The sequence below is a fragment of the Cervus elaphus genome, chromosome 21 (genome assembly GCF_910594005.1).
Source record: "Cervus elaphus chromosome 21, mCerEla1.1, whole genome shotgun sequence".
NCBI lineage: Eukaryota > Metazoa > Chordata > Mammalia > Artiodactyla > Cervidae > Cervus > Cervus elaphus.
The window spans coordinates 31498338-31514687 of record NC_057835.1 but is presented as its reverse complement, the minus strand read 5'-3'; the positions used below and the strand labels follow the sequence as shown (position 1 = coordinate 31514687).

Sequence of the window (16350 nt, the reverse complement as noted above, 5' to 3'; positions counted from 1 at the left end):
GGTTGTCTGCAAGGTCTCTCAGGGCAACCTGTACAGGCAACAGGCTGCCTACATCCAGGGAGGCTGCTCTTTGCAGCCATGCCCCAACTTTAAATAAAAAAATTTTATCCCAAATTAGAAGAAGGGCTCAGATAATTCTGCATGAAACTTGAGTGAAAGTCATTCAGTGTCCAACTCTTTGCGACCCTGTGGACTATAGACTCCATTGGGTTCTCCAGGCCAGAATGCTGCAGTGGGTAGCCTTTCCCTTCTCCAAGGGATCTTCCCAACACATGGATGAAACCCAGGTCTCCTGCATTGCAGGTGGATTCTTTACCAGCTGAGCTATCAGGGTAGCCCCAAAACTTCTTGGAATAAAAACCAAAATAGAAGTCTACTCTGCAAACTAGAAGGTACTTCTAAGAGTAGTAAACTCTAGGTCAGTGGCCCCTACCCTCAGACCATGAGGGTTAGAGCCGGTGTAAGCCATGGCCCTAAGAACAGCTTCTTGGCTTTCAGCAAGGGCAAGGAAGAGGGAGAAGGGGGATGTTGAAAGGGGCAGAACAGTGAGGGAAGGCTCATGTTTGTGGGGACTCACTAATATGTCAGGGCCTGTGTTGACTACTTTCCATGTATTTTCTCACTTAACAACCAAATGGGATTGGTGTCAGCCTCCTTTACGGGTGTGGGATATGGGGTTACCTTGAATAGCACCTCCTCATTAACTGCCCACTCCCCTATTCTCTGAAGATGTTTGCATACAACCCCGCCTGCAACACATTTTTTCTTCCCAGGATCCTTGTCCCTAAAGGAATTGTTCACTTAAGAGCTCCCAAAGCATTGCATTCACTGATGATATCTAGTCTTCTTTAATTTCTTGTCACCATGACGACAAAGACAGAAATAGGCATCACTAATGCTGACACTTGAGTCTGTGTGTGTCTTCATCAGAGCCATTTAACATCACCATTCAAGGAGTCATCAGCTTTTGGGGAAAACACTTTTTGAGAACAAACTTAATGAGGTCATTTCTACATCATCTGGAAGCAGAAATGTCTTTTATGATTGAATTTCCACTTCCAACTTATTGACTAATGTCAGGGATTATTATGTGTCTTGTTGAGATGAGCAAACACATACTTTTCTCTGTGTCGATGAAGGTGTATTCTCGGAGGATTAGAATGAAATTAAATTTCTGTTTAAGTAAGAGGCATAGGACAGTGCTCCCGTTCTTTGCCAACCATTTTGGCTTTTGAAGATGCATGCTGTTCCTAGTATTTGCTGGTGTTACCCAAAGAGACAGTATTGGAGGTGACGTGACTCACCCCTGGGACTCCAGGCCCTTCACTGGCTTCACAGTGGGTATGTCTCCACTTGCATGACTTCAGTTCAGTCGCTCAGTTGTGTCTGACTCCTTGTGACCCCATGAATCACAGCACACCAGGCCTCCCTGTCTGTCACCAACTACTGGATTTTACTCATACTCATGTCCATTGAGTCGGTGATGCCATCGAGCCATCTCATCCTCTGTCATCCCCTTCTCCTCCTTCCCCCAATCCCTCCCAGCATCAGGGTCTTTTCCAATGAGTCAACTCTTCGCATGAGGTGGCCAGAGTACTGGAGTTTCAGCTTCAGCATCAGTCCTTCCAATGAACACCTAGGACTGATCTCCTTTAGGATGGACTGGTTGGATCTCTTTGCAGTCCAAGGGACTCTCAAGAGTCTTCTCCAATACCACAGTTCAAAAGCATCAATTTTTTGGTGCTCAGCTTTCTTCACAGTCCAACTCTCACATCCATACATGACCACTGGAAAAACCATAGCCCTGACTAGCCGGACCTTTGTTGGCAAAGTAATGTCTCTGCTTTTTAATATGCTATCCAGGTTGGTCATAACTTTCCTTCCAGGGAGTAAGAGTCTTTTAATTTCAAGGCTCTAAATCTGGGGACTCCTCCCTGTTCCACACCTCCCAGCCTTTTCTCATATTTCTCTACCATACTTACTATACTCCAGCCATGGAGGGCTCAGTTAAGTTCCTTGCTGGCATCCACCTCCTTCCCAACCCAGTCTTTGCAGTTGCAATTAAATCAGAGGTGTCACTTGGCCACTCTCTCCAAGATACTCATTCCACGTCTGTTCACTCTCCACCACATCAATCTGCTTTGTGTTTTCATGGCACGAAACTCCAATACTTTGGCCACCTCATGTGAAGAGTCGACTCATTGGAAAAGACGCTATGCTGGGAGGGATTGGGGGCAGGAGGAGAAGGGGACGACAGAGGATGAGATGACTGGATGGCATCACCGACTCGATGGACATGAGTTTGAGTAAACTCCCGGAGTTGGTGATGGACAGGGAGGCGTGGAGTGCTTCGATTCATGGGGTCGCAAAGAGTCAGACACGACTGAGTGAATGAACTGAACTGAACTGAACTGAACTGAACCATAATGCGAATTCATTCTCAATGTGTTCATTGGTTTTCTCCAAGTTTACATACCATGTGATTGTTGGATTTGTCTTTGCTCAACAAGATGTGAGCTCCTAGAGGCCTGCTAGAGACCAAATCCCTGGAAGTTTTCCTTTGTCTTTAGGAAATGATATAATTGCAAATGACAGTCAGTCAGCATTTCTTCACCATCTCTGGTAAGAAGGAAGACTTCCCAGACAAACACTGGTAAATGTTACTGAAGCCCTTAGAGTTGGAGCAAAGATCTAGCTGACTCCCCAGACCATAACCATTTAGGACACAGAGAATCATAATGTGAACTCCTTGGATGGAGCAATCATGGCTGTCTGGCTCAAGGCAATACCAGAGTCCCTCCCAGAGTCTGGCACATTATAAATGTTCAATATCTACTTGTTGAAAGATTAAATAAAACTGCAATAAGATCATTCCTCTGGGTGAATTTGGAGGACCTCAGAGGATGGGAGAGGCGCCAGAAAATGGGCCATCCAAGTGAGAATTTTCAAAAAAGTGAAAGAAAGCAGATTTCACAAATCTTAAACTGATGCATTTCGTAACAATCCCAAGGAAGACACTAAGATGTAACTTATAAAATCTTGTAAAAATCAATTGTGGTCTTTAATAACTAATCTAAATTCAAGTCAGATATATTATTTCTTTTTCATAAAATTAATATATTAGACTACTCTAGAGAGATCAAGAAAATGACGAATCTGGCTTTCAGAATGGTACTTTACCTAAAAGTAGTGCATCATCCCAGATTCTCAGGAGGCATTTGAAGCCTGCCTGATGGGAATAGCGTGATAATTTGGCAGTAATCATTGTCTAACTTGCCTTATTCAACAATTTGTAGCCTCTGGGTAAAAAGACATTTGAGCATTTTGTAAGTCACATGAATCTGAGAAGAATAACCAATATAGTTTGGTTTAAAAAAATTTGAATTTAAAAGTATATAGTCATATTCAAATGATTGACTGAATCTAACAAAATTAAGTTTAATAAGAAGAGTCAATGTAAGTACCTGAAATTGAGTCTAATAAACCTATTAGAGGGTTTAAAGTAGAGGCAGGTTGGGGCATTTTCACTTAGCTGTAGTAGCATATGTTGAGGGGGGACTTTAACCTTATAACTCCAGGTAATTAATGGGAATAAACAGGGTCATATGATGGCCAGAAAGGCTAGCACGATTCATATTTATAAAACACTGAGAAAGCTCACAGTGTAGTAGGTGTAGTTAGGGTTCAACATGTACTTACAGAAGGGGGATCAAAATTTTTAGAGTATAGAAACACTGAGTCTGCCAAGGAGATTCAGAATCTTTGACAGAGTAAGTGCTCCGTAACTGTAAGTTGAGTAGGTTTTTAGGGAGATAACATTTGATTTGGGTCTTGAAGTTTGAGTAAAAATATATCTAGCCTTCAAGGCAGTATGAGCATTCTACTTACAGTAAAGGGCTCCCAAATAATAGAAGCAAGAGAAGGCAGGGGAAACATATGGGCAAAAGCATGAAAGAGACATAGAAGGTATGCAAACGGGAATAGTATGAAGTGAGACTGATACTGTAGATGGGTCAGATAATGGAAGATCTTACATACCAAGCCGAGGAGTTTGGATCTCACTTTTTATATTTCACAATTTTAAGTAGGGTAACAAAACAATGTCAGGTTTATTACTTAGAACTATATTGAAAGCAGAATTTTTAGGGAAACATGGAAGTTCTAAGTCCCCTATGGAGGCTGTTAAATTAAAAGACCAACGGCAGCAGCAGCGGGATTGGAGAGCTGGACTAAGAGATGATATTTGAGCTATTTTCACACATGTGAAAAAAATGGACAAAAAGTAAAATTCAGCATATGCTTAGAGTAGGGAAAGGATACATGCTCGTCTGTTGCTTAAATTCGCAGCTGTGGGACGTTCCCAGTGGTCCACTGGTTAAGACTTCATCTTCCAGTGCAGGGGATGCGGGCTTGATTCCGCATGCTTTTTGACCAGAACACCAAAACATAAAACAGAAGCAGTATTGTAAAAAGTTCGATAAAGATTTAAAAAGAATGGGCCACATCAAAAAGATCTTGAAAAAAAGTTCATTGCCATGACTAGGTTATAAGAATATCTTACATGATTTCTATGTGTCCAGCTAGGAAGCATAAGAATTTAAAAGCCTATTTAAGGGAAAAGGCAATAAGGTTAGCAATTTCAGTTTTTCTTCGTTTTGCTTGTAAGCCTCCTGGGGTTCTGAGACTTGGCTATATTCCTTTTTTTTTTTTTGGACAAATGGAAAAGGGGAAAAACATTGTTTTTTAGGTTGTTTTATTTTAATCTCTGAGGGTAGAATCTGGATCATACCACTGAAACAAGCCCTTTCTTCACCTTTTAAGTTAACTTATTTTTAGAATTACAGAAATATTGCAAAAGTAGAGTTCCCATGTATCCCACTGCCCCTCCCTCTTTTTTTCTGAGCATGAACTCAAAACATGAGTTGCTCACTAGTCAGTTTCAAACAAATTCACTCATTGTTCTTGGTGAAGCCTGACTTGGGGACAGAATTCCAGGGCACAGGCTTCAGGCCAGATGCTTAATACTCTCTTATACAACGTTATTTCAATACTGTTATTTAACAGCATTGTCTTAAATAATCTCTCTGAAGATTACTCTGATCTTAAAGAGATTTTACTTCCTGATTGAGGTGGGGTGAAGGTGTTTTTGGTAACCCGACCCAGAAACAGCACAGAAATCAACAGTGGGCAGGTCTCTGGGAAGGAAGGAGGGAGCAGGTGGGAGTTTAAGCAGAAGGGGCCCCCCGAGGCCACCCTTCTCCAGGGAAGTTGATTTTAGAACAACTTCCAGGGCCTCTGGTACCTTGAGATGCACTTAAAAATTTTTATTTATTTATTTGGTTGTGTCGGGTTTTAGTTGTGGTATAGTAGCAGCTTCGTTGCTCCACGGCACCTGGGATGGGATCACAGTTCCCCAACCAGGGATTGAACCCATATGCCCTGCATCACAGGGCAGATTCTTTACCGCTAGGACCACCAGGGAGATCCCTGAGATGTACCTTTAAGCTTTCTCTTTTGTTGCCAACCAAAATCTTGGCTTTCTCCACCCACTGAAGCCAAATAAAAAATTATGGAGACAGAGTTTGGAGGTAATAGAAAGGTGGCTTTAATTCTCAGCTGGTGGAGAGGGGAACACAGTAGATTCATGCCTCAAGAACTGTGTCCCCTCTCCATGAGGAGTCTAGGGGCTTATTATATAAGATGAGGGCTCACAGTCAGGAGCTGGTGGTGAGGAACAAAGGTGTTAGGATCCTGTTCAGAAGCAGTCACAGACTGGTATCTGTAACCCAGTAATTGATCCTGGCAGTTCTGGGGCTCTGCAGCCTTCATTGTGGTACGTAAAAAGAGGAACTACAAGGGGAAGAGGGTGTTGTAAGGGTGAGCAAAGGATAACAGGTGAGAAATGAAGCTCCTGCAGACTTAGGGGGCAGAAAAGCAAACTTTGTTACAGACATGCCGAGTTAGGAGCAGTTAAAGTAAAAACAAGCTAGGAATGTTCAGTCTTGCTCACTGTCTTCTTTATTCTCAGAGAAGGGAAAGAAAAAACTCATTCCTCTTTTTCCTTTTCACTGCTACACTTCCTGGAATGGAATTCTCTGATTTATCATCAGCTCTTAGTAAAATGTATTCATTACAAAGGCTTGTTTCGGCTTAGCTTAGGAAATAAAAGACAGCCTGAGTTCCTGCTTTGGAGAGAGGTTGCCTGGAGTGAACTGTGAGGACGAGAGAAGTTACCAGAAAGTTAGGGTCACTGGCAGAGTGGCCCAGAGCAGCTGTCTGCAAGGAGCCCCCCAGGCAGCACCTGTGTGGATGGGTAGAGCATGTGAACCCTCCCAAGGGATGCTCAGAAATACATGGGGAAGGACTGTGTTCCCTACAGTCAGGTAGCCTGAGGTGTAATTTTCATCTGTGTATGAAAGAGAGGACTTATCCCTTGAAAGGACTTACCCCATCTGAAGAATGAAGGAACATACAAGATGCATGCCTTTCCTAATTTTATTATAATGAATACACATTGGAATGGGGAAAAATCTTTTTAAAAACAGTAGTCATCTTTTACTTCAATGTACATTTTTATTCATAATTGAAAACAGCCTACTATACTGCTAATTTATTATAAGAGTCTCCAGAGTCAAAGGGTCTATAGAGACATAAAAAAAATGTATGCAGTTTCTATTAAATAACACTTTCTGGTCACTTTAGAATATGAGTATAATATACAGGTCTTATATGCACAAAAATGTAAAAAGGAATTGTGAAAACAAGTCTTGTTACTAGTTTGTATAAGAAAAAAGACATTCATTTTTCACAGGCTACCAACATCATATAGGATGATTCCTAACAGAATTAGACTTTTTCCATTGATTCACCTGGTAGCTCAGAATCTGTAGAAAAGAAGTTAATATACAATGAAGTCACTACACAGTGTTAGGGGGCAGTAGAAATTCATACTGGTACAAAATATTATCCAAGATTTGTACACGAAGTTGAAGTGTTGAGACTGAGATACACATTGGTTGGCAAGTAATCTAAGAATCGTTTAAGACTGAAAGTTTTTTTTTTAATGATATTTTAAAAAAATCTGAAAGGTTAAAAACATGTAGAAATACGTAGGCCATGTCCTTCTGTCCTCTTACCAGCAGATCCTTGCCTTTGAAATAGAGCGAAATGCTTTAAGTACTTCCCATATTTTCCATAAGATGGCAGAGTTGATGTTACTAATGTGAGGACAAACTAACTTGGATTTTGTTAGTCACAGCGATAAAGAGACTTAGAGGCATTCTCACCATTTCAATACTGCTCTGCTGCTTTCAGTAAATAATAATATCGAGTTAGTTAGAAATAATACCAAAGAAACAATTACATGTTGTGTCATCTCTGCACTGATGCTTTCCGCCTTGCATTTCCTCCTTTATGGAGCCCCCTTACTTGCCTGCTCTGCATTTTATTTAAACAGTGATCTGTCAGACTAGAAACCCTATGCTACCAACCTCGGATCATCAGAGATGAAGCAAGAAAATCACTTGAGTGAGTAGCAACTGTGATTGCTTTTGATTGTGAGGAGCCTTGATGTGAATTCAGAGGCCCTTCAGACTGGCTTTGGTTTGTCTGAGGTGGGTGACTGCAGTCCTGGCATTTGTGATTCAGGTCGTGAGTGGTAGGGGGCTCATTTGGTCCATTTTACTCTTTTCATCCAGAGTCACAACAGAAAAGATGGCACAGGTTGGCCCAGATGGAAGGAGCAGCCTCTGGGCTAGTGAAACCTCGGTATGATAGTGTAGGCAGGTATCCTTTTTAGAGGCTGGACCCCAGGAAAGCAAGTTACTGGCTACCTGAAAGCTATTGGGATTTCTTCTGTAAACTTCTCAAGGCAAAGATGTGTATTTGTTTTTGTTACTACCCTGGCTTCTTGCGCAAAGTAGATGCTAAGCCTTTGCTGAGTCATAGGCAGAAACAGCAAGGTTGTGAGCTGGGACCTGGAATCTGGAGGAAGCAAAGTCCCAGCCCCACCCCACCTTGCGAGGGTCTGGCTTGTGCAGAGCACCAGCAGGCGTTGGTTCAGGGCTGTGAGGTCAGTACTCTTCTTCATACTCCTGACTGTGAGCTCCCCGTGGGCAAACCCTGTTATGATCTTCCTTCATCTCTCTAGTGCCCACTCAGACCATCATGCGCAGCAGGTGCTGAGAGGTGTGTTTTGAAAGGAAGCAGCAGCTGTAGCTAGACACCTGGGGATGCTGGTGCGGCTTCAAGGAGGTCATCTAATCCTGTCTCTCTCGAGGAGCTGGTGTACCAAATGCTAGTGTGGTCCCTACCCGCAGAGAAACTTCAAGAGCAGGAGTATCTTCTAGATATTGTCAATTTTATACACCAAAGTGCATATCAGACTTTCCATGAATGAAGAAGTAACAACACATCCCAGTTTGCTATACGCTGCTGTTATCAGAAAGAAGAGCTCTGATAGGCCAAGGATGCACCAGGAAGAAGTCTGTTTCGGTAAACGGAGAAGAAGGGTAACCCCTCCCGTGGAAAAAGCTTGCTACACTCATGCTTTCTGCAAAAGCCTCCCTTGTCTGCGAAACATCTCCAGGACTTTGCTATCCTTGCAATTGAAAATATCAGGGCATTCTAATAGAAGAGATAATTTGGGAACCACAAGATGGAAGAAAATTTATTAAAGGGGAGAATGCCAGAGAACTAATACCAAGAACCACAATCTTGAAAATTTCTTCATTTTTCCCCCAGAAAGAGAATCTTATTAGAACATGGCTCCCATTCAGAATATTCAGGGGATATCTTTGATGTTACTGAGATTTTAACCTTCTGAATACCCAAGTGTCTTTATTTTAACCGTTTTGGATGGTGAGTTTTTTGAAATAAAATTTATGTACCCAATTATTTAAGAAGAACTTGTTCACCACAGGGCCAGTGTATCAAGTTGTGTAGGTTACATGGAGCACAGCAGTGCCACATTTAAAGTGTTTCCATTCAAATTATAGACATTGAAGATCTGTGTGGTTATTTGAAAACTTTTCTAGCAGATGACAAAGTAAATAAATAAAAATAATACTATAATTTTAGGACAAATGAAAGGACAGTATCTTGACTAAGGGGTTCCTAATTTACAATAAATGTTTTTATTGATAATCTGGATTTATCACTGAATGAACAAAATGCTATTCCTGGAAGCAATAACAATGTTACCCACAGACTCTACTAAGTGTATTCATTCTTACCTTAAATGTCTCCAGACAGCTGTGCTGTAGAATTTTTTATATTAGTTCTCTATCTCTGTTCTTTTAGTTTGGGAGAATATGTTAAATTACTGTATTTCTGCATATTGTATACAATACCTATGTTTAATTTTCTACTTTTACTTGAAAAATACATGAAATGTCATGGCATGAAAATGTCATGAAAATAATTAGAATTGTGTGTAATTGAGTCAATAGGATTTAAAAAGAGGGTTGAAGAGCTTTTCTATGGGAAAAACTCAGGAGTTTCAGAGTGTGGGTTTTGTAACGTTTATTGGGGTAGTCAAAGACTGTTTCTGTTTGTTCCTTGGTTCTCAGTTCTGCTGTGGGCAGAGGTTGCCAGGTAGCAGAGTTCGTGTCTCGTATAAAGGAGTCTCAGAAAAATCGGAAAGGAAAGCGCACTGAGAAGACAATGTTTTCTTGCCTTTCTACCTATAATGGCAGAAATTCCTTAGTGTTTTCAGATCGGGACGGTCTCAGCAGCAGTTCTCACCTATGCATTTCTATCGGGAGATGAGAAATAACTTTATTATTCGGAAAGAGAATAAGATGTATTTTGCTTTAGAAAATTAGTACTTTTCACTTCAAATATTCCCCTAAGGACTTGGAAGTATTTTGAAGTGTTAATGCCCAAATTCCCTTTGAGTTATATAGGAGGAAATTGGAGTATCTATGTCTTTATGAGAACATAGGAACGTAACCTTATTACAGTTGTCATGGATGCTAAGATCCTGTGCTACCCTAAGCATCCATCATATGGTGGCTTAGATTTGCAGGGGAGCTTTAATGAAATCTCTCCACTTTCTTAAGAGGTTTTAATTATCTTGTGGCCCCATATTTACAGATATGGAAATGTGAAGATCAGGCAGAATTTATTTTATTCAAGGAGAGTCGACTGCCATGGGCCCTGAAGCAAAAGAGGAAATGAAACAGGATCGGAAGACCCCCTTCTCGACCCTCCGTTGAAACTTCCTTATTGACAAAGATTGATGGGACCAATGTGACTCAGGCTCAGAGACTTCAGAGCCAAGTCCTTGTAAGCCTGAGAGCACAAAAATAACTTTCCAGAGGGCAAAGTGATTTCGATTTCCGGGTGAACTTTGGGTATTTGAGTAATCAATGGCTCTTCTTTGTGATGTTAAAAAAAAAAACCAAAGATCAATCTTTTTTCCCCTTAACTCACCACATTAAACAAGTGGTTTAAAAATAATAAATAAAGTGGAATTAATGAGTTTTGCTTGCCCTGTAAAAACAAGCATGCCATATAACTTGCCCCAGATTCCAATGTCTAATGTTACTGAACCTGGTGCTCTATATATTATATTTTGCTTTAAAATATTTAGCACAGGAAACAAATTTTCTTACTTAGAGTGATGACAAAAAAGAAAAGCCACAGAAGGACCTAAATAAATATTTCTAGATATTGGTTGAATACATGGGTTAAATGTGACAGTTTAGAATAATAAATACCCTGGACAATGCAAAGAAAAGTCTGCTCAACACAAGGCAAGTTATGACGAGGGAAGCAGAAGCTGATTACTATTCACATGTAGAATATTCTACATGTACCATCATGATCTGAGTGCTGCAGTGTACTGACTTCAATGACAAGGCTCTTAGTTTCATTTTACATAGGAGACCCAAGAAAACTATTCTGTTAAGAGTGCATTCAATGACTGCTAGTTTAGGTTTATAAAAAAGAGGTTTAAAAGAAAGGAAACCATGTGAGGCAGTTAAAAAGTGACCTGAAGCAATTATTTGCAAAACCACTTCCTTGGTAATGAAAGTCTTGGGAAGAGCCTGATATCTGGTACTGTAGTTGAAAGGAAACTCTCTATTGGTTGACAAAAAAAGCAGAAGGCTCAACTGGGGCAGATAGAATCATATTTCTTTAGAATAAAGAAAGAAGAAGGGAGGCAGGACAGAGCAGTTCTGTCTTTTGGGAAGTGAAGAGCAGCAGTCTGAGGTCTGAGATGTTTTTTGGTCCTGTGAAGACAAAGTGACAAGAGGCAAGGCCACTGGTTGGGATTTGCTGACGCTCAGATACAGGCAGAGGAAAGGTGGAGTGGAAGGAGCCATCAGCAGGAGCCCAGGTGAAAATAATTCATAAGATTTCCGCCAACAGCCAAGGGATGGTTCAGTCCAGACTCGTGATAGACAATGACCACCCAATGGAAGAAAAGAAGGCTGGACCGACTGCTTGTCTAGCAGACCGGGTGGGAGGAGGGGCAAGCCTCTGAGCTACCAGCCTCCATCTGTCTCCTCATCCCTCAATTGAGCAAACCAATTGCTGAGGTCCTTTCAAGGCAACAGCCTGATCTTGCAGAGAAAAGAACATATTGTCTCAGGCATCTTTCTTCTTTTAACTCTCGATCCCTAAAACAATCTTATACTATTTATCCTTCAGGAACATGGGCCACATGGTACATTATTTAAAAAAGGATGTGCTCAGTGAAGTTGGTGTGTATATGGGTGTGTTAAGCATGGATAAGTAAACCAATCTTATCTTGGTGATCAGTGTCAGCAGCCAAATTTGCAGGGACAAGGTGTAAGGGACTATAACTCATACTTTTCAGCAACAGAAATCATTTTGAGGAATATTGTTTAATGAGTAGTACCTGGAAGGTTTCTCTGTTTCTCTGTCACTCATTCACACACACACACACACACACACACACTGACTCAGAGTCTTGGAGGAACATATGATAAAATCTGATTACAAAAACAGTTTATGATTTCCCTCAACTGTATTTATTCTTAGAGAAACAGACTACCAAGTAGTTTAAAATACACTCTGCTCTTTGTCTCCACGGGTTTCCGATATGCCCATCTGGAGTGTTGGTGCAGGAATGGGGAGGGGGGGTGACTGTCTTTATTGTTTGTGTCACCTTATTTAAGGGACTTGAGCTTCGAGGATTTTGGTTTCTGTGGGGACTCCTGGAACCAATTTCTCATGGATACAGAGGATGACTGTACCTATTCGTCTCTAGCCAATATTATGTTCTTAGAGGTTGAAAGGAAACACAAGCCCAACTTTTACTGAGAGAAAATAACAGAAAAGTAAGGGTCATATATTTTTCACTTGAATGTCCTTCCCCATCTCCCTAATCACCAATGTCCATCACATATTTGGTGAATGAAAAGAAAATAATGGCATACCCAATCAAATCAGAAGAAAAGGTGCTGCCACAATAAGAGTTGAAGAGTTATGATCATAGAAGAATTAATGTATGTTTGTAGCAGAACAATGAGAACCAAGCAATACATTAGATTGCAATTTAATTTCCAGAGAAGGAAAGTTAAAATATATTCTGCAGAATTACGGGAAACATAGAAGGATCTTGTGTCATAGGTTTATTATTTTATTTCTAAGAAGAAAGGCAGAAAGATGAGGTAGAAATTCTCATTTCACAGAGTTGATAATTCCTCACAGTATTGAAGAATATATGTATTTTTTTTATAATGCATTGTAATCAAAGTAAATGAAAATATTCTTCCAAAAAACCATGCCCACTAGTCTGAACTGTGTGGCAGAGACTGCTAAACATTCTTCAGTATACATTTCCCTTTGCTACTAAGAAGTCAAATCCTTAAATTTTAGATGAGCACAAGGCCACCATCGATAAAGACTACAATTTCTAGCTTTCCTTGCAGCTGAACTTGGGATGAACCAAGTAGTATGTGCAACATGTGAGACACACCCTTAAGTGAAAGAAGCACCATTTTCTGTCCCCTTTTTAGCTGGAATACAAAAGCAGTGGCTGGAACTTTGGCAGCCATCTAGAATCATGTTATGATCTTGAGAATGGCAGGAGACATACTGAAGCAATGAGAGAGAAGGAGCCTGGGTCCCTGTCTCTAGGGAACCCAAGCCCAGCTCTTTGCTGACTATCCCCAGGATTTTGAAATATGAAGAGATATAGACCTGGGTCTTACTGAAGTCACTGCCATTTTCCTTTCCTGTCATTTGTAGGTAATGCTGCTGCTGCGGCTCTTCAGTTGCTCAGTTGTGTCCGACTCTTTGTGACCGCATGGACCATAGCCCGCCAGGCTCCTCTGTCCATGGGATTCTCCAGGCACGAATACTGGAGAGGGTAGCCATTCCCTTCTCCAGGGGATCTTCCTGACCCTGCATTGCAGGCAGATTCTTTACCATTGAGCCACCTGGGAAGCCCTAAGTAACCCTAATCCTAACAAATAGAGACTGACAATGTTGACTGCCAAAGAAATTCTGTGAGAATAACTAGATAATTGGTTTCTTCAAACTGTTATAAAAATAACTTAGTTCTAGAGAGCAAAGGAAAAGTGTGTACTAAATGCAAAATGGTCCAGGTTTCAGTCACTCAAAGAAACAACAACAATATTCCCAAGTTAAGGACTGATATGTTCAAATCCAAGTTAGGTAGAATTTCAGATTTGAATTCTTTCCTCCTTTTTCCTCCCTCCTCTCTTTCTTTCTCTTTCTTTTCTTCTTTACTCCTTTCTTTCTTTTCTTCTTATTTCTCCTTCTTCTTTTTACTTATTTAGTTATCAGTTTCAGGCCAAAACATATTTGGAATTCTTTGAATATTTCAGTATCTCAGTATCTCATGTATTTCTTGCTCTTTATATGCTTGCAACTCCGTGAAAGATGACTTATGTATCACTTGGCACCAAACTTCTCTACAGATATCCATATTTAAGAAGATTTACCTACCTTTGAGGAATGGAGTTTTTTTTTCCCACTTAACCCACAATAAAGAAATTAAGCTTTTCCAGGATGAAAAGAGAAATGCTGCCCACAAATTGTGAATTTTTTGAGAATTGTTTTTTGAAGAATTCTTTACTAATAAATACATTCTTCTAATATTTCAGATACATTCACTCCCTTTCTTCATTACACACTATGCAGTTATGTGAGCAGTGATTCCCTTAATCAGTTCTACTTTTGGGCATAATATCCTTGAGTTACAGGCTTATTTATTTATCATGAATATTTGAACAGGGAACATAGGTAGACCTTCAATCCAGCAAAGGTTACAGATGACTCTTAAACAGGAAGGAAATAAGAAAAAGAGACATTCTAAGTTTAAAAAAGATCAATTACTGATATTGTTTCCTACTTAATTCAGTTATCCATTGGAAGAGCTACTAACTTGGGCTAAAAGGTCGAGTCAGAACATTTGAATTCTAATCAATTGCAGAAGTTCTCCTATTTACATACTATGTAACCCTGAAATGATAAGTGAGTATTTCCTTTGAGAGATACTTAGCCAGAATGTTTACTCCGTACTGAATCCATATTTTGGGACACTATACATTTTTAAATTAGGTGTGAAGTGAAGATCTGTTTATTCTTGGCAGGATTCCTTTCTAATTTGCAAAGACTGAAATGAGCAATTTTGGTTTTTACTTCCTCCTCAGTTTAGCTGAGTCACGATGGTTCTCTTCAGCTTTGCAATGTATATTTCAGCTGGTGTTGATGAAGACAAATTCGTCTCAATCATGAGTGGTCCATCCATTAAGAGAGACAGATGGTAGTCTTGCCATAGTTTGCTAGATTCAGCCTCTTAAAACTGGCTGCCTCCCTTACCTAGGTCTACAGGAAATGTGTGCTATGTGCTAAGTCACTTCAGCCATGTCCGACTCTTTGTGACCCCATGGCCTGTCACCTGCCAGGTTCCTCTGTCCATGGGATTCTCGGGGCAAGAATACTGGAGTGGGTTGCCATGCCCTCCTCCAGGGGATCCTCCTGACCCAGGGATCGAACTTATGTCTTTTATGTCTCCGCCATTGGCAGGTGGGCCCTTTACCATTAGCGCCACTATACCACTATAGGAAATAGTAGGGCCTATTTTTCTGGAGGAAAAAAGAATGAAGTCAGTGTTTTCCTAGGCAGGATGTCAAGTTATCGTCAAAACAGGTAAGCCATACAGCCTCTCAGCTTGGAGTGATGGACACAAGTTTTTGTTTCAGGGACACATACCCTGACATTGTACAGCAGGTGGCAGGCTAAGACACTTCTGGATGTACTATCTTAGAGTTTTTCCTAAGAGAAATTTCTCCCTTTTTTTTTTTTTTTTTTTTATAATACCTTCACTTTATTCCAGCCTTCTCAGGTGCTTCTCTATCCTTGGACAAAGGCAGAGAAGAAAACAGGTCTTTAAGATTACATTTCAATGCAACTGAGAAGAAACCAGATTCTATAAGAACAGTAGAAAGTAAAGAATGCTGAATCGTTATCTGCACTGTGACCTTTGGAAACTGACCCGAAGGGTTTGATGAACATGAGCAGCAGGGGAATAGCCCTTTCTGCATCTTTCTGCCCAAACTCCAGGCAGATAAAGGGAAATCAGAGAAATCTGTTTGAGGCTGTTCCACTCCCTATATGGATTCTGTCTCGGGAATTTTCTAATTCAGCCCCTCCTCTGCTGTAAGTCCCCTGCTTCACTTCTGCTACCTTGAAAGTAAATTAGAAAACATCTTAACTGCACAATGGCAGCAGAAGACACTTATGAAAGGAAAAGTCATTGATGCAAGATGGAAGACGCAGTCTAGGGTAGGGGTGGACAAAGCTCACAAGACACAATGCCAGGACGGTTCAAAGCGGGAAAAATAAAGTGGTTTTAACTTTCCCCATCTCTATTCTAATCAGCGCTCAGGACAGTGAGAACTGCTAAGGGGTTCATGGGCACTGGGTGTCCCATCTCCAGCTTTACTGGGGCCATTTCTGAGAAGAGTGCTTGAACCTGGAGTTGGATCATCTTCTAGGATGAGGAAATTCTACCCAATGGACCCAGGCTAAAAATACATGTTCATTTTCCCTCACTTTGACCAGACACACACTTGCATACAGAGAAGTCAAGATGAGGCAGGAACGTGCATGACAGGGGACATGTCTTTGTTGAAAGTGCTGCCGTGTGATGCACGGTGTGGCGTGGATTCCCTAAAACAGGAAGCTGCAAAAGCTGGAAATGCTCACTTCTAAGAGGCAGGAAGGGGCTTCCCTGGTGGCTCAGCGGTAAAGAATCCTCCTGCCAATGCAGGAGATGCAGGCTCCATCCCTGGGTCGGGGAGGTCCCCTGGAGAAGGAAATGGCAACCCACTCCAGTATTCTGGC

The 16350-nt window shown here is 40.9% G+C and overlaps 1 pseudogene; it reads right to left on the bottom strand.

The window, feature by feature from the left end:
* LOC122679703 lies at nucleotides 1–128 on the bottom strand (annotated as a pseudogene).
* Nucleotides 129–16350: the final 16222 nt, after the last annotated feature.